Raw genomic sequence first — 18,310 nt, 5'->3', positions numbered from 1 at the left:
GAGATGTCTGCTGGATGTCACAAACTCCAAGGTTTGAGTTCAGTTCGAACTCAGGCTTTGGAGCGGCATGGACCTACTCTGAACCAGAAAATTCAGTCTTCCATCAAATTCAAAGTTCTAAGTCTTGGCAATTGTCTGCCCGAAGTCTCACGTCTTTAAGTTCATTACCCCGCAACGCCGATCTCCACCATCTCTCTGGTTTAGATCACAACCCCGCCGGCAGTATCCCCGGCTCCCTCTCAAACAAAAACTGCCGACGCGCAACTCTAGCCATCGTAAAATCAACCCCCCCCCCCCCCCCAACGCTGCACAACCCACCGCGCTCTTTTACGGCCAATCATCACCGGAGGGCATGCGCAACTCACAGTCTTTTCTTTTCCATTCCCCTCCCCCAACTGCCGCCGGCCTAGCACCAAGCGGAGTTCCTCACCGTGGAGAGAGCGCAGAGCCGGGGGCTTGGGCGTTAAGGGGGGAGTAGTGTTATGAGCCGCTCCAGCGCGCGCCATGGCCTACTCCAACGACATGTCACACTTGTAGATACATGTCACAGCTCTCCAGGCTTAGGGAGAGATGGAGGGAAGATCATCATGCTTTCCTGATCTAGTAATCAACCTACTTAGCTAGAGAACCCGGTTCCAACCCTCCTCCCCCAGATCCAGACCTTAACATGTGATGAGAAATGAAGAAGAAGCAATCAAGAGACACAGAGTAGCACTCTGTATAATCAAGGTTCAAAGAAAGAGTATACTTACTGTCAATATCCTAGGCGCCAGTGACGGTAGGTGTACTGGGAGCGTGGTATCCTCTTTGGTGGTGATCCTGGGTTATCTGGGGCGTGGTTCTGGTTGTCTGAAGTCTTCAGATCCTCCTCAGGCAAGGGGGATCCTGACTTCGAAAATTTTCACAGTTTGCTTATGTAATTACATATGTACATGTGGTTTGGCGCGCCTTGTAGGGCTGACACGTCACAACTGCGCATGCGTGCCACAACTCAAGAACTCAGGGAAGGAGTAGAGTTAAAAAGAATTGGTAAGTTGTAACTAGGGTTAAAATTGCATGAGAAAACAGAATATGAAGTCAAAACAGGGATATCTCTTAAGATGAAAAAGATATGAAGTAATTCATATGTAAAAAGTAGAAAAAGGCAGACTTTAGGTCAGCTGTGTTGACTCTAAGGCTGAAAAGCTGGAAGAACCCAGGTACTGATCAAAGTACTAGCATGTCAACTGACATCAGTTTCTTGAGTTTTTTCATAGTGAGTGCACCAGGAAAAAAAAGTAGTCAGTTGATGACAACTGACATAACACAGCTCTGGTTTCAGCTACCAAGCTACTCCATCTGCTAGTGCAGGGCTGGCTGGCACACAGCTCAGTGCCCATTTTGGCACAGCTGAAGCCTCTAGAATTTTCACAGGCTGCTCCTCAGCTTTGTCCCAGGCACAGCTCCTGCTTAGCCTTGGCCCAGCTGCTGCTTAGCCTTGGCCCAGGCCCAGCTGCCCCTCAGTCTTGGCACAGGACAAGCCACTGCTCAGCCTTTGCCTGAGCAAGAACGGGCGTTGATAAACGCACGCCCGTCCCCCGGGGGCACGCCCACGCCCACGCCCTTCGAAAAGGGCACGTGGGACCGCACACCCTTTTTCAAGGGCGTGCGAGTCAAAGGGCGTGCACGCCACTGTATGGGCGTGCGAGGGCGTGCACGCCGCCACACCGTGCCTGCTCGCCGGGAGCCCCTTGGCAGGCAGGTGCAAGTATACCTGCTCGCCGAGAGCCCCTCGGCGGGCAGGTACAGATCCCACCTCACCAAGAACCTCTCGGAGAGCATGTATACATGCACCTGCTCGCCGAGGGGCTCTCGGTGAGCATGCTCGGCAGGTAGGTTTATGTATCCCTGCTCGCCGAGAGCCTTGCCTGCTCGCCGAGAAGGATGACTCTCGGCGAGCAGGTATACAAACACCTGCCCGCCGAGCCTGCTCACCGAGAGCCCCTCGGCGGGCAGGTGCATGTATACCTGCTTGACGAGAGAAATCCTCGGCGAGCAGGCATACAGATCCCACCTCGCCGAGAACCTCTCGGCGAGAAGGTATACATACACCTGCCCGCCGAGCCTGCTCACCCAGAGCCCCTTGGCGGGCAGGTGCATGTATACCTGCTCGCCAAGTGAAATCCTTGGCGAGCAGGCATAGAGATCCCACCTCGCCGAGAGCCTCTCGGCGAGCAGGTATACACACACCTGCCCACTGAGCCTGCTCACCGAGAGCCCCTTGGCGGGCAGGTGCATGTATACCTGCTCGCCGAGAGAAATCGTCGGCGAGCAGGCATACACCTCTCGGCGAGCAGGCATACATATCCCCGCTCGCCGAGAGCCTTGCCTGCTCGCCGAGAAGGATAACTCTCGGCGAGCAGGTATACAAACACCTGCCCGCCGAGCCTGCTCGCTAAGGGCCCCTCGGCGGGCAGGTGCAAGTATACCTGCTCGCCGAGAGGCTCTTGGCGAGGTGGGATCTGTATGCCTGCTCGCCGAGGATTTCTCTCGGCGAGCAGGTATACATGCACCTGCCCGCCGAGGGGCTCTCGGTGAGCAGGCTCGGTGGGCAGTTTTATGTATACCTTCTCGCCGAGAGGCTCTCGGCGAGGTGGGATCTGTATGCCTGCTCGCCGAGGATTTCACTTGGCGAGCAGGTATACATGCACCTGCCCGCCGAGGGCCTCTCGGTGAGCAAGCTCGGCGGGCAGGTGTATGTATACCTGCTCGCCGAGAGGCTCTCGGCGAGGTGGGATCTGTATGCCTGCTCGCCAAGGATTTCTCTCGGCGAGCAGGTATACATGCACCTGCCCGCCGAGGGGCCCTTGGCAAGCAGGTGTTTTTATACCTGCTCGCCAAGAGTTATCCCTCTCGGCGAGCAGGCAAGGCTCTCGGCGAGCAGGGATACATACACCTACCCGCCGAGCCTGCTCACCGAGAGCCCCTTGGCGGGCAGGTGCATGTATACCTGCTCTCTGAGAGGCTCTCGGCGAGGTGGGATCTGGACCTGCCCGCCGAGGGGCTCTCGGCGAGCAGGTATACTTGCACCTGCCCGCCGAGGGGCTCCCGGCGAGCAGGCATAGTGCACGCCTATGTGGGGGCGTGCACGCCCTCGCACGCCCATACAGGGGCGTGCACGTCCTTGATAAAGGGCGTGCGGTCCCACACGCCCTTTTCAAAGGGTGTGGGCGTGGGTGTGCCCCCGGGGGACGGGTGTGTGTTTATCAACGCCCTTTCTTGCTCAGGCAAAGGCTGAGCAGTGGCTTGTCCTGTGCCAAAACTGAGGGGCAGCTGGGCCCGGGCCAAGGCTGAGCAGCAGCTGGGCCCGGGCCAAGACTGAGCAGCAGCTGGGCCCAGGCCAAGGCTGAGCAGCAGCTGGGCCCGGGCCAAGGCTGAGCAGCAGCTGGGCCCGGGCCAAGGCTGAGCAGCAGCTGGGCCCGGGCCAAGGCTGAGCAGCAGCTGGGCCCGGGCCAAGGCTGAGCAGCAGCTGGGCCCGGGCCAAGGCTGAGCAGCAGCTGGGCCCGGGCCAAGGCTGAGCAGCAGCTGGGCCCGGGCCAAGGCTGAGCAGCAGCTGGGCCCGGGCCAAGGCTGAGCAGCAGCTGGGCCCGGGCCAAGGCTGAGCAGCAGCTGTGCCTGGGACAAAGCTGAGGAGCAGCTGGTGAAAATTGCACTAGAGGCTGGATAGCCAGCTGGAGCAGGCGTCATGTCAGTTGTCATCTAATGACTACTGATTTTTCCTGGTGGTGGTTATTGAGAGGACACATCCCTCTCAATGAACCTCTGGATGACCAGTCACATCCCTCTAGTCTTGATGACTGGCACAGACCTAGAGATGGCATCAGGTACCTGTTTCTGGGTACCCAGTACCTGTTTCCGGGTACCTCCTTTGGGAGGCGGGTACCTGGAAACGGGTGGCGGGTGCGGGTGCGGGTGTCCAATATCAGTGAAATTTCAGGCAGGTACCCGCACCAGCCACAGGTACCTGCGCAGAAAGTGCCATCCTACAGGGTAGGGATGGCGCTGGTTACCATTTTGCAGATACCTGTCGCCTGTAGGCGGGTACCTGTCTGGCGTGGCAGGTACCCGCCAGCGGGTGCCGGGTGCGGGTGCGGGTGTCCAAATTTTGTGAAAATTTGGACAGGTACAATTTGGACAGGTACCCGCACCCGCCACAGGTACCCGGGTGCGAAGTGCCATCTTTACACAAACCAGTAATTGAGCGGTCACATCCCTCTTGATAACCGGCACAGAATGGTCATTGAGAGGACACATCCTTCTCAATTACTGGCACAGACTAGTCATCCAGAGGGTCATTGAGAGGGATGTGTCCTCTTGATGACCGCTCTGTGCCGGTCATTGAGAGGTGGTGTCCTCCGGATGGTGTGAAGCCCCCGCGCACCGCGAGGTTTCACAAGGACAATCACAGGCGGATTTCCCGTTCGACTATATCTTCCGGTCCTCGCACTTCGCCTAGCTGGCAGAGATCCCTGACTCATATCTCTCCCGGCTAGGTAAGCCATCCCAGTTCCTTTTCCTCTTTTCCCTTCCTACTTTCCCTGTTCCTTTCCCCCCTTCCTTTATCATCTATTGTACGTACTCAGAGAGATCCCTGACTCATATCTCTCCCGGCTAGTGTTCCCCCCTTTTCCCTGAGCAATACATAGCCCCGTGAACCAGAACTCTCCTCAAGGTTCACCCTTTTTGCCCCACTCGAACGGACAGTGAAGGACTCCCAAAATTGGAGTCCTTACACTTTTTTTTTCTGGTTCCACCCTTTCGCCGACTCCTCATCTCGGCTAGCGAAAAAAAAAAATTTCAATCAACTGTGACTGCCCTCTCCACTGCTCACTGCCACTGCGACTGCCCTCCTCACTGTCCACTGCCATTACAACTGCCCCTCACAGCACACTTACACTGCAAAAACCCCCCCTCTCCTGATCACTGAACTGCTTACGGAAACGATTGACGACTCAGACCTTCCTCTTATGAGCACCCGACAGTCGAACACCAACCCCCTCATCCCTTTACAAGACCCAGAACAGCTTGCCCGGGAAATCAGACGCTGCGCTTGTTTGGAAGCCACCCTTGCTGCGCCCACTGCCATCAACATCCCATCACCAAACGCCTCGACCGATCACAGTTTGGTCATCGACCCCAGCACCACCTCGATGAACCAGTCCAATCAACAAGGCTCTTCCGGCGACCCTTCGGCGCCAGAGGAGATGTCCAACAACAATCTGATCCAAGCAATTCTGGTCCTACAGCAGAACACAGCAAAGCAACTTCTCGCGGCACAGGAAGCGGCGCAAGCCGCGCAGGCGCAAGCTTGAGCCGAATTGAAGGCCGTTCAAAGTCAAGCTCGGGCCGATGTGAAGGCCGCGTTGGACGCCTGGAGTAAAAATGTGATTCCAAAGATCGAATCTACTCCAACCCCACAACTCGCCCCGGGCCTCATTGACCTGCAGCAATTCAAGATTTCGGACGGGCCGTACTTCAAAGGCTCCTTTCAAGAGGTTGAAGCGTTCCTTTGTTGGATCCAAGCGCTACAGATTTTTTTTGCAACGAAATCGGTCACCCACGCAGACGATAAGCGCCTCATTGTGGGCGGACTCATCTCTGAGACGAATCTTCTTTCGTTCTATTCAAACGAATTCGCAAAATATGAAGGGAAGTCTTGGGAAGACTTCAAAGAACAAATGTTTGAATTCGCCCTTCCCGTCGAATGGACACCGACCCTCAAGCGCAATATTGCCCAGCTAAAGATGACTGAAGCCAAGACCTTCCTGGAGTTCAGTACCCGTGCGCGAACGTTACAAAGCCTGGTCAACTTCGACAAACATTTGCTCGATGACTATGAACTAGCCGAAGCGGTAACCTTCGGCCTCCCAGAGGTCCTTCAAGCGAAGATTGACGATCATCAAACCTTGCGGTCGGCAAACTTCAAATACGGCGAGTTCGAGAGTCGCACCAGCGGGTTCTACTCAAACCTGCTTAAATTGTCCGCATTACGACTACGCCGGAGTGCATCCACAACCACTGCCTCTAACAGGATGGTGGACACCGTCTGGCGACTCCACGCTTACCTGGACAGCGTCGGGCTGTGCCACTTCTGCAAGAAACACTGTGGGAGCGCCCACAGAGCTTGCCCCAATCCTATGGACAAGAGCCAGGTGGAGATACCGGCCTTGTTTGTCCCACCCCCGAAACCGGCCGACTACACCCCCCCAGTGGCATGGACATCAAAGAATAGCGGGCCTGCGAAAACGAATCCGTCGACTGCCGGCCGCCCAATTGGTCGCCCCGCAGGCGTTGCGGGACTCACGAACGAAGCACCCGACTTAGACGAACTGTCCGCCTCCTGTCTGGCCCGTGTGGACGAGCACTTGGACGGGTTGGCTCCCGGCTTCGCGAACTGGCATTTGACGGCCGTCAAAGACGACATGCAGGCGGCAGCTATAGCTGGTGACCCCGACGCGATCAAAACGCTCGCCGTCTCATCGGCAACACGAGACAATGAATTCATCCCTGAAGCCCCTCAGTTTGATGAAGCCTCCTTCCTTGAGGCCTGCGGCGCCATTGCCGAGAGCAGGAGCGCCAAGTATGTACAGTCCCCCCTCAGACCGACCCACCAATTTCACAGAGGCCGGTGCTTACAAGGGTCTCCTATAGTTCGGAGAATACACTCGCTCCCACTACCTCAGAGAACGCGATCGCCCCCACCAATCCTGGACTGGCGGGCCCGCAGACCGACCCTGAAGCGGCCGTCTTCGATGCCGTCAATAACCACAACTGAGGCGTGGTTGTCCCCGCTAAATTCTTGTGCCTTGAGGACGCCACCCTGCCGCCCATTCCCATCACTCCCTGGACCTTTTCCCGCCGCCCTTGCCATACAAGACCAACGGGGTTACCATCCCATCGGCCAGCCACAACCCAAACGCCCTGCAACTAAGAAGAACCGACCGCCCGGCCGATCCACTGTCACCTTTGAGCTGGAGGGACCCTTCCCCTCATTTTTTTATAGGGGGGGAGACTGTGAACCCCCCACGCACCGCGAGGTTTCACAAGGACAATCACAGGCGCATTTCCCGTTCGACTATATCTTCCGGTCCTCGCACTTCGCCTAGCCGGCAGAGATCCCTGACTCATATCTCTCTCGGCTAGGTAAGCCATCCCAGTTCCTTTTCCTCTTTTCCCTTCCTACTTCCCCTGTTCCTTTCCCCCCTTCCTTTATCATCTATTGTATGTACTCAGAGAGATCCCTGACTCATATCTCTCCCGGCTAGTGTTCCCCCCTTTTCCCTGAGCAATACATAGCCCCGTGAACCAGAACTCTCCTCGAAGTTCACCCTCTGTGCCCCACTCGAACGGTGTGGTGGGCAATCTGGTACACGCGGAGGAATCAAGCTTTTTGCCGCGCACGGCGCGCGCCAGAGGACGTCAAGACTCAAGACATCAAGATTCAGCTTTCAGCCCTCGAGGCCTCCTCAAGTTCAACGGCGCGGCGTGGCGCGCATCCTTGAGGCGTTTCAGGTCTTCTTCCCCCCCCCCTCTTCCTTGTGTTTTGGCTTTCTTGGTCCTGTTTTCTTTTAAGTTTATCTTTCATCATGTTTTGTTATTTCCTCTTTCACATTGCGCGCGTTGGATAGGTTTTGTATGAGGAGGGTTGGTTTGTTTTATTTCTGTTTTGTTTGGGTTTGTTTCTGTCTTTTGTCTCGTGTTGTTGTTGCGCGCGCGTGCGCGCTAGGTTGTGATGAGATGTCTGCTACATGTCACCAACTCCAAGGTTTGAGTTCAGTTTGAACTCAGGCTTTGGAGCGGCATGGACCCACTCTGAACCATAGAATTTCAGTCAAACCATCAAAATTCAAAGTTCACGTCTTGGCAACTGTCTGCCCGAAGTATCAGCTCGTTAAAGTTCAATTTCCCCGCAACGCCAATCTCTTCCAACTCTCTGGTTTAGATCACAACCCCGCCGGCAGTATCCCCGGCTCCTCTCTCAAACAAAATCGCCGACGCGCATCTCTAGCCGTCGTAAAATCAAACCCCCCCCAACGCTACACGAATCTCGGCGCTCTTTATCGGCCAAACACCCGGAGGGCATATTCCTTAGTCTCTTTTCTTTTCTTTCTTTCCCCTCCCCGAACTGCTGCCGGCCTAGCACCGGCCAGAGTTCCATAACGGACAGTGAAGGACTCCCAAAATTGGAGTCCTTACAGATGGCTGGTGTTTCTCAACCCGGCCACCTGTGGGCACCTCCCATGTGCAGAGATTTTATTGAGGGGAGCCAGTGGAGCAAACCAAGGGGATCCTGACATCAAGTGACATCAAGCCAACCAAAATTCCCCGTGCCCAATGAGTTTCCCTCCATGCGCAAAGTAAATCTGTATAAATATAGGTGATATAATCAGTGATTAATTCAATAAAAAAATACAAAATTCAAAATAAAGCATCCTTGTTTGGTAGGCAACCTACAGTACTGAATACTGTAGGCTTCCTACAGGGCCACTGCACTACACTAACGTTATTGGACAATAACTGTTAGGTCAACCATTTTAATGACTCCCAAATTCATGTTATTTGTTATCTCAGATAAAAGTATACATACTAACAATAACAGGAAAAAACAACAATAACAACAATAACAGGCCTTTTATTGCTACTAGCAGGATACAATAACAATTACTGCTGTTATCCATCACTATTTCCTGGGTAAGTTGCTGTATTGTTAGCAACACAAAAAAATAGATAACAGAAAACATTATTATTGTTAGCTGGTTTTGGATACACTATATTGGCCCACCATTGAGTACTGGTCTCTTCAAATTTGGAATTTTATTCAACTGATTCAGCCATCTTCAGCACCATAATACTGTTGAATTTTGGACTTCTCCAAGACAGAAAAAAGAAAAAAGAGCACAAGAGTGAGCTCAGTGGCTTGAGAGAGGGAAGACAGTGAGGATGAGTGTTTCACCAGATGCGGCTCAGTTGTGGGTGCGCAGAAGGAATGACAAGAATCAATTGTTGATTGCAGTGGACTAGGCTAGTTAGATATAGGCTATGTACACTTCATCAACTTGTGGGTGAGGGCATAATTAATATGAAAGACAATGAATAGAAAAAAATGGAACTATCAACAAGGATATCACAGGAGAAAACAGATCTGTCACATGCAGAGAACTCGCACACAAGAGGAAGTCAGTATTCAGGAAAGCTATTTAGCTAGTCTAGGCAGGGAACAAAGTCACAAGGCTAGCATGGCAATGATGGCATGACATGACTAAAAGAAATCCATAATGGATGACAACTACATAAGAATGTGAGACCATGAGATCAGTGAACCATGTGAGAGAAGAGAAGAAAGGAGGCAGAAGGCAGGAATAGATGAGGCCAGAGGACAAGAACTCAAAAAATAACATTATGTTGCTTCAACCAAAATGTGAAAATTTTGAATTTTATGCAGGAAGTGTGTGCAAGCAGTGAAAACATCCAGGAAAATTCTTTGGTTTGGAGGAAATGTGAGCCCCCCCATAGTTCAAGACACTTAATTTTGGACCCGTGGTTAAGGATGCCACCTGGACTTGGGAAATCAGGCACTACTCAGGATGCAAGTGGGTTGGGTCGACCCAAGAGAGACCTGAGACACGCTGGGTCTCGGGGCGGGTTCGGGCAAGTCTTTTGGAATTTTGACCCAACCCGCCCCAACCCGACCTCTAAATGGGTTTGGGTTTGGGCACGTTGTGGTGATTTATATAGGCAAGCGCAGTAGAATGTCCACGCGGGGATAGCGCGGGCGGGGAATGCACAAAGCCGCTCAGGCAGAGTGCATTCCGGTGACATAAGCACTGAGGATGAGGTCAGGAAAGCACGCTAGGAAAGCTTACGGAAAGTCACGCGCGGATTGGAATGCACGGATCGCGGATTTCAGATTGGGTATTCGGATTGGAGCGGAAAAGACAGGGCTGGACTGCGGCGGGACTACACACGTGGACTGGTAGCAGCGGCGCGTCAGCGGGTGAGCCATGACAGCCGGAGCGGGTTCCACCAGTGGGTGGAACCGGGGTGAAGGCAGTGGCGAGAGAACGACTGACGGGGGCTAGACAGAGGACGGTGGGAGGACAAGCGTCGGAGAGGAGCGGAGTCTGGGAGAGTGACGAGCTGGATAGCGGGCGGAGCTGGAGGACTAGTGCGGGAAAGTGTCAGGCGTGCGGGATCGGGTGGGAACGGTGACACACGTGGAGGGAAGGATGGGGGGCGGCTCATGATTTTCTGGGGTTGGGATCCTATGATTATTATCCCATTATCCTTATCCTATCATCTGAGGAGATTACTCATCATTGTACTTACAACTACGGACGTTGTGGTGATCCAGATCTGTGGCCCGCAACAAAACTGCCAAAACCTCAACTCACAGCCTACAATACTAGCATATGATAGAATATTATTAGAGAAATAGATTCTAAATACAAACTTAACCCTAGTCACTCACTTCAACTACCCAGCTAGCTCTTTTAGTTTATAAGTTAGTTACAATTATAGGTTTAGTACAGGCCATACCCAGGTGGAAATTCATATAAATCATAAAAGGCATGCATATATAGATGAGTATAGTTAGATTTACTAGTTAGGCAGGCCTCCACTATTAGCTACAGATCACCTCACGCAACCTGCGCGTTGGAAACTGCATTGACTAGGCCTCCACTCAACAACTCAACAGATTTGCGCGGACCTTACATCGATGCATGCGGTCAGAAAGCCTCCACTTTGGCAGTGCAACCAACCTAGCTGGACTTTGCCTTAAAAAGTACAAATCACACATGGTCATGCGGAACATCAGTTTAAGTTATGCACCCCTTGCAGAAGGCAGTGCAATCCACAGGGTCACCACCAGCAGAAATGCCTTGAGTGCAGCCCTCACCAGCAAAAATAACTCAGAAAAGAATATATAAGGAGGCCCTCCTCCCACCATTTTAACATCATCACCCAGGCACCCCAGCTCAGTGGTCACCAGTCATCATTTTGCCATCATCACAGAAGACACAGTCATCATACATTAACATAGAAATCTCATACCACACTCCATCATCATTTCCCTCTGCTGAAACCATTAAAAACCCGACAAAACATATTCTCACTTGATTATATTCTTTGCCCATCTCGCCATATAGAAGTTGTATACGCATCTTGTACTTGTTAAAACTGATCTAGGTCTGATAGAGACTACTACATACAAGTTTTCTCTGTCATAAAAGTCACGCCACAACAATAAATAAATTTGTTGTCAGAATTCTGTGTAGTATAATAGAGGGGCAGGTCTTTCACACCACCCGTAACAGTAGTATTACTTAGCTGGAATATCATATTGTTATTTCCCCCTCAAAGGACTGCCAACCCATCCCAAAGGAGTTCTCACAACGTACAAGAGTTATTGGGAGATTATTGGTGTTCTTGTTCTTATTGGAGAGTTACTTGCGGATTTTTGCGCTTACGAAGTGCGGAGCTTTATTCACTTGCGGATTATTACACTATAGATCAGGCTCAGTAGAGGAGCGCTGAAGGCTAGCGGAAAGTAGCAGTGCGGAGCCAAGTTACCAACAATCACACAGCCCGGACATCAATATTCTTGAAGAAGGCGGTCAGCGGACATTCTTCACCAGCTAACCAGCCTACTTTCTCACAAGTGGGGGTCTGGCCGGGAACCCAACTTTGTGTCGTTATCGGATACTCGGGAACTAGACTTGCGCGGAAACATTGAATGAACCCTTTGGAAGGCGAATTCTTTACTCCAGGTGACGAAGAATCTCAGATTGGATCAGGCGGCTCGGACAGCGGAGACACAGTAATTGCGGAAAACGGAAAAGGTTCTTATTCAAGACCAGCCAAAAGACAATCGTGGTTGGGATTAGCGGGAGGACCGAGACTAGGACAGATATCTTTTTCGTCGGCGCGGAGTCAGTTTTCACCTAATCAGTCAATTGCAGCGAGGAGGCGACAGTTGTACCAGCGGAGCACCCTGAACAATCAACCAGCAGTGCCAGCGGGAGGAACGACGAGCGGAACTTACGGAGTTCGACCAGAGGAGACAGAAGACGAGACCATGGAAGAAGTCTTAGGTGGAAAACGACCTGCGGCTCCTGCGCCGAGCGGAGCAAAGATACGGCCCAGGGATTATCCGCACCTTAAGTTTTCAGAGGCGGAGGTGGAGCGTTTTATTGACCGGTTCGAAAGAGCGGCTTTGCAAGAAGGTCTGACGGATGCGGATAAAGTGTACCAGGTGGTCAACTTCTTTCCGGAAGGCGAGGACTTGCGGGAAGTGGAGGACATGAAGGGGTTCAAGAGTAAGGATTGGACCAAGCTCAAGGAGGAGATACTTGAGAGGTGGGAAGATCGTGGACCCAGGTATTGGGAGAGTGACTTGGAGAAAGTGGCTTTGGAGCGTGCGGAAAAGGGCGGTGTGCGGACAAGAGCGGAGTATGTATCCTACATTACCAGTTTCGACCAGGTTCTCCGGTATCTTGAGCGGAACAAGATTGTGACGGCCAATATGGGTACGACAAAGCGGATTTTCTTGAAGGGATTCGACCGGACCTTCACTGAGAAGGTGCTTTGGGGACTTAACGAGCGAGGACTGATGGTCAAACCACGACTAGGTGGGCCAAAACTGCTGCCCAGCATGAAGGAGCTCCGCTGTCAAGGCGGAACTCAAAGTGTTGGAGCTCATGAACGACAGCCAAGGAGATGCAGTCGTGAGGACGGAACTGGCTCCGCAGGCGCCGGTGACGGTCAAAGACGTGAGTGACCTGGCGGATACGCTAAAAGAATTGAAGCTGTTCATGCAGAAAGCGGCGCACAAGCAACCAAAGGAACAACAGGCGGCCGTGGCACCAGCAGCCGCTCCCGCGGCTCCTTAGACAGATGGTGCTCCGCAGGCTGGCGGGATGCCGTCGTGGAGGCGAGGACCTCCGGTGTGTGACTACTGCAAGGAAACTGGCCATATGCGGAATCAGTGCGAGTACTTCGAGACGGATCGGGCTGCGGGAAAAGTTTCCTCGTGGGGGCGCGCTTTCTTTTGGCCGGATCGTATGCCAGTGGATGGACCGGTTCCGAGGGACGTGGTGTGGGACGGGCAACCTTTGGCGAAAGGAAAAGAGCTGGAAGGGAAAGTAAATATTGGGATGGTCAAGGGCATGGTGTGGAAGCCGCCGGCAGTGGCCAGCAGTGTGAAGTGCGTGCAAACGGGGGAAGTCTTCTTGGGGGAGCGTTTGGAGAAGATGGATTTGGATCCCGTTCCCGCTCCTAAAGCCAGACCGGAGCCAGTCGAGCAGCTTCCGGTAGCTCCGGTGGCGGGGGGCAACAAGGAAAAGGCGGCAGAAGTTGCACGGTGAGCAATGGGCGCGGAAACCACGGTAGCCCTTACCTTGAGGGAGCTGACAGCAATTTCCCCGGTGATGGCGGATGAGATGATCAGCGTGTTGAAAGAGGTGTCAGGTGAAAGGAAGCCAGCGGCGACGGCTGTCACCACTAATGCGGAAACTGCGGAGGTTAAGTGTGCGGAGTTTGGACACTCGCTGGATTCAATTCCCGTTCTACCATCTACGGCCGTGTCCTGCCCACTGGGATACGTGAGTATGAGGGTAGGAAACGTCACGAAATGGGCTATGATTGACACAGGGTCCATGATCAACATTCTCCCGGCGGATTTGGCGTCGGAGGCTAACTTGGTGCTGCGGAAGACTCACATAAAAATCCGCACGATGGGTGGGTTTACTTGTGAAGTGGACGGGATAGTGGAGGCGGAGACCGTGGAGGTGGCGAGAGTGGTCAAGAAGTTATTGTTCTTGGTGACTAGGTCTCACAAGATCATCCTTGGTCGACCAGCACTCTTTGCCTTTTGAGCGCAACTGCGTTTCTGTCCCGCAAGGCAAGAGGAAGTGATGCGGGTGGAAGGGACTCACGGGAAGCAGTACGAGACGATCATCTGCCAGCCTCAAAGTGGAGATTGGGTGAAGGAGGTGGGCGAAGGGGCACCGCAGCACTGTGCGGAGCCTCCCGCGGAGGATTTTTAGTTGTCGGCCGAGCTATCCGGGCGGAGGAAGCTTCGACTCAGCCTGGACGGTCGACATTTAAGAAGCGGAAGGGTATTGGCGAAGGTACGGCGAGGCAGTTCAATACCAAAGTGAGCTTTCCATCGTGTGCATCTCTGAGTGTGGAAGGATCAAAGCACTACCACAGCGCCACTGTGGTGAGCCGTTACTCTGCGACAGGGACGAGTGACAAGTGGAAAGCGGGAATGGACAAGTGCGGAAATTGGGAACTGCGCGGCGGAGGCGAGCAGTGTACAAGTAAGTCCTCCCAAGTATGCACTTCCGAGTTGGCTTTTTACGAAACCCTACCATTGTGCCACGGTCGTGAGCAAAATGAGACGTCCGCGCAGGGGTTTGATTGTGGCTAGGACAATTGGCGGCGACGGTGAAGCAAGAATGGGCCGAGTCAACGGTGGGAGGTATAAAACGGTGGCGAAGAAGGTGCGGCCGCGGAATGTGGCGATGCTGCAGGAGCTCAACCCGCCATTGAGGGAGATCAAGTGGAGCCGGGATCCGTTCAAGACACCTCTGCATCGGGTTCCGCCAAGGTTCAAGCCGACGAAGCGGATTACAGCGGAACGGATGGCCAGTCTCAACTTTGGGCCACCGGAATGGCTCCACGAGGAGGAGTTCCACTTATTGGCCAAAGCCATCATGTTGCGGGAGAAGGCTTTGTCATTCGGACCGGAAGATCGGCGCTTACTCAAGCGGAGTATTGGGGATCCTTATCAAATACCCACAGTTCCGCATGAGCCATGGCAGATACGGCCCATCCCTATACCAGCGGCAATTCGGGGAGAGATGACGGAGCTGGTGCGGGAACGGTTGCGGACGGGGTTGTATGAGCAATCATGCTCCAGCTATTCTAGTCCGATCTTTGCGGTAATTAAGCAAGACAAGAAGAGTCTGCGCATCTTGCACGACTTGCAACGGCTTAATTTGGTCACTATACGGGACGCCGGGTTGCCGCCACGCATAGAGGAGTTCATTGCCACTATGGCGGGGCGGGTTTGCTATGGTCTGGTGGACGTAATGGGCGGATATGACCAGCGGGAATTGCATACGGAGTCAAGGCTGCTGACGGCGTTCAAGACGCAATTGAGGCGCTTGCAGCTTACTCGGCTTCCGCAGGGGGCTACAAATTCGGTGGCGGTGTATCAGGCGCAGATGTCCTGGATCCTTCAGGATGAGTTACCTCACACGGCGCAGATATTTATCGATGATGCGGCCGTGAAAGGACCGAGGATTTACTACGGCGGAGCAACTTTGGCGGAGAATCCTAATATTTGTCGGTTTATCTGGGAATACGCGGTGGCTCTGGAGCGGGTTTTGTTTTGGATCGAGGAAGCGGGCCTTACGGTTTCAGGAAAGAAGTTTGCGGTTTGTATACCGGCGCTGGAGGTCCTAGGGCACAAGGTGTCTAAAGACGGACGGCAGGTTGCAGAACCTAAGCGGAACAAGATACTGGATTGGCCAAAACCACGCACGGTGTCTCATATCCTGCAGTTCCTTGGGTTATGTAGTTTTGTGCGCATGTTTATTGAGAGGTTTGCGGAAATTGCGAGTCCGATGCGGAGATTGACACACAAGAATGCGGAATGGAACTGGACCCAAGAGTGTGACAAGGCGTTTGCAATGCTGAAGGACATAGTAGGCCAAAAGATCTTGTTAAAGGAACTCAACTACGATAACGGCAGAATTTGTTTGGCAGTGGACTCAAGTGAGTTTGGTGCGGGCGGAGTACTCACCCAGGAAGAGGACGGGAAGGGTCGGCCCGTGCGGTATGAATCGGTGACATTTACAGATGTGGAGTCGCGGTATTCTCAGCCAAAGTTGTGGCTGTGCGGAGTGGCGAAAATTGTGCGGAGATTGCAACACATACTGTGGGGCTTCTATTTCGAATTACTGGTTGATGGGGAGGCGTTGGTGCGGATGATCAACTGTCCATTGTTGCCTAATGCCCCTATGACACGGTGGGTGGCATTCTTGCAGCTGTTTTCTTTTGAAGTGGTGCACGTGTCAGGCAAGGCATTCACGTTTCCGGACGCGCTTTCCCGCATTCCCCTGGGTGACAATGAGGATTGATTCGCGCTGGCGGAACAGCTGGACGTGGAGCGGCGGATTCTTGATGTGCGAATGGCAAAGGACGCGGCCGTGAAGGGGGGCAGAGGCTTGCCAGTGACTCAGACGCCAAGGTACGAGTACTTGGTGGTGTTCCTGACGAATCTTCGCTATCCTGCGGGAATTGGGCCAACAGTTCAGCGCTGGATCAAGCGTAAAGCGGCGAACTTCTTTGTGCATGAGGGTCAACTATGGTGTCGGAGCGTGTAAGGGTTTCTCCCTTACTGAAACAGAAGTCAAGCTAGATGCATATATGCATATGCATATACATTGTAGGATTCTCTATATAAGCTTGTAGTACTTGACTGCTCTCATCCTCTCTTCTTCCCCAAGCTGGTCTTCACCTCGAGGTTCCCCTTTCCATCCCTTCTCACGACTCATTAGTGAAATATCATTCTTTTATATAGACTCCTGGCCTTTGGCCCTCCGTCCCACCGACCCTTCCAGTGAGGGTTCACTGAACCCTTACAGAGCGCACCGGTGCACTTGGTGGTAGTGACGCGGCGCATTGATCAGGAAGCTGTCCTGCGGAGTTTGCACGAGGAGCTGGGTCATCGAGGCGAAGCGGAAACTAGACGGCGAGTGCAGTCGCGGTTTTGGTGGCCGGGTGTTACGAGGAGTGTGCGGCAATGGGTGCGGAGTTGCGAGCAATGCCAGCGGCGTAGTCAGCGTCTGCCTAAAGAAATCGTGAAGCCTATGGAAACGGACACGCTATTCAGTAAGATATCTATGGATGCGGTGCACATTAATTAGGCAGGAAAATTCAAGTACCTGATCGTAGTGCGAGATGACCTTTCCGGTTGGGTGGAGGCGCGACCTCTGGTTAATCTTACGGCGGCAAAAGTCAAGCAGTTTTTGGAAGAGGACTGGTTTGCGCGGTTCGGGAGTGTGCGACTTATCACGGTGGACGGCGGTGCGGAATTTTGTGGCGGCTTGCGGAAATTGGTGGAGTCGTGTGGCGCTAAGTTTGGTAAAGTGACGGAGTACTACCCAGAAGGTGCGGGAATGATTGAGCGTGGCAATCAGCCAATCAAGAGCGCTCTGGCGAAACTGTGTGGCGAGGACGGTAAGAAGTGGCAGCAGTATCTGCCCGCCGTTTTGTTCGCCGATCGGATTTCCACTAAGCGGACGACAGGGTATTTGCCGTACGAGATGTTGTTTGGGTGTCAGCCGGTCTTGCCGGTAGATATAGAGATGTTCACGTATCTGGCGGTAGACTGGTGGAAAGTTAAATCGGCGGACGAATTGCTCTTGGCGCAAGCAGAGCAGCTGTTGCGGCGGGATTCAGTTATTGCAAAGGCGGCGGCGCGCCTTAAGGAGAGTCATGCTAAGGGGGTCCGGTATTGGGACCGTTGGTGTTCTCATTGCTTGCGGGATTCTCTCCGCAAGGGGGTATTGGTTCTCCTTTACAATTGTAGCCTTGAGTCTCAGTGGGGTAAGTTGTTTGCTAACCAATGGAATGGTCCTTATCGCATTGTGTCGCAACTTCCTGGTGGAAGTTATGAGCTGGAGGAACTGGACGGGACGCTTCTGAAGCGGCGGGCGGCGGCGACGCATGTCAAGCGGTTTTATGCACGGGGTTCTACGGATTTTGACCAGACCGCGGAATCTGATGACTCTGAGGAGGAGGTTTGGGTCCCTGAGGAAGTCTTGTCTTCAGCGAGCTCAGATGGTGCGGAGGACACGGATGCGGCATCTAGCAATGAGGATTCTGGTTTGGAAGCGGTGTCGGAAGAGGACGGTGCGGATCAGGCACCTCTGCCATTGCGACGGAGTCAGTATTTGCGGACCGCTGGGGACAGCGGTAAAAAGGCTGGGGCGGGGAAAGCCGTGGCAGGCAAAAGCCACAAGTGATTATTGGTGAGGGGGTGCGCTATCTGGTCTACAGCCAGGTTACATAGCCACCCCAGAATGTTTGTTATCTTATAAAGTTTGGTTTCAGTTTTGTTATACGTTTCACTGGCTTGTTGTCTATCTGTATTTCTAGGTGCGGGGTGCGGGTATTTTTGTGCGGAAAAATCCTTCTGGGGCGGACCAGGTACCTTGCGGAATTTTTCTCTCGTGGATTGCGGTTTCTTTCTGGATTG

Source organism: Puccinia triticina, chromosome 4A (assembly GCF_026914185.1).
Source record: "Puccinia triticina chromosome 4A, complete sequence".
In the NCBI taxonomy this organism is placed as follows: domain Eukaryota; kingdom Fungi; phylum Basidiomycota; class Pucciniomycetes; order Pucciniales; family Pucciniaceae; genus Puccinia; species Puccinia triticina.
Note: the sequence above shows the minus strand (reverse complement) of the source record.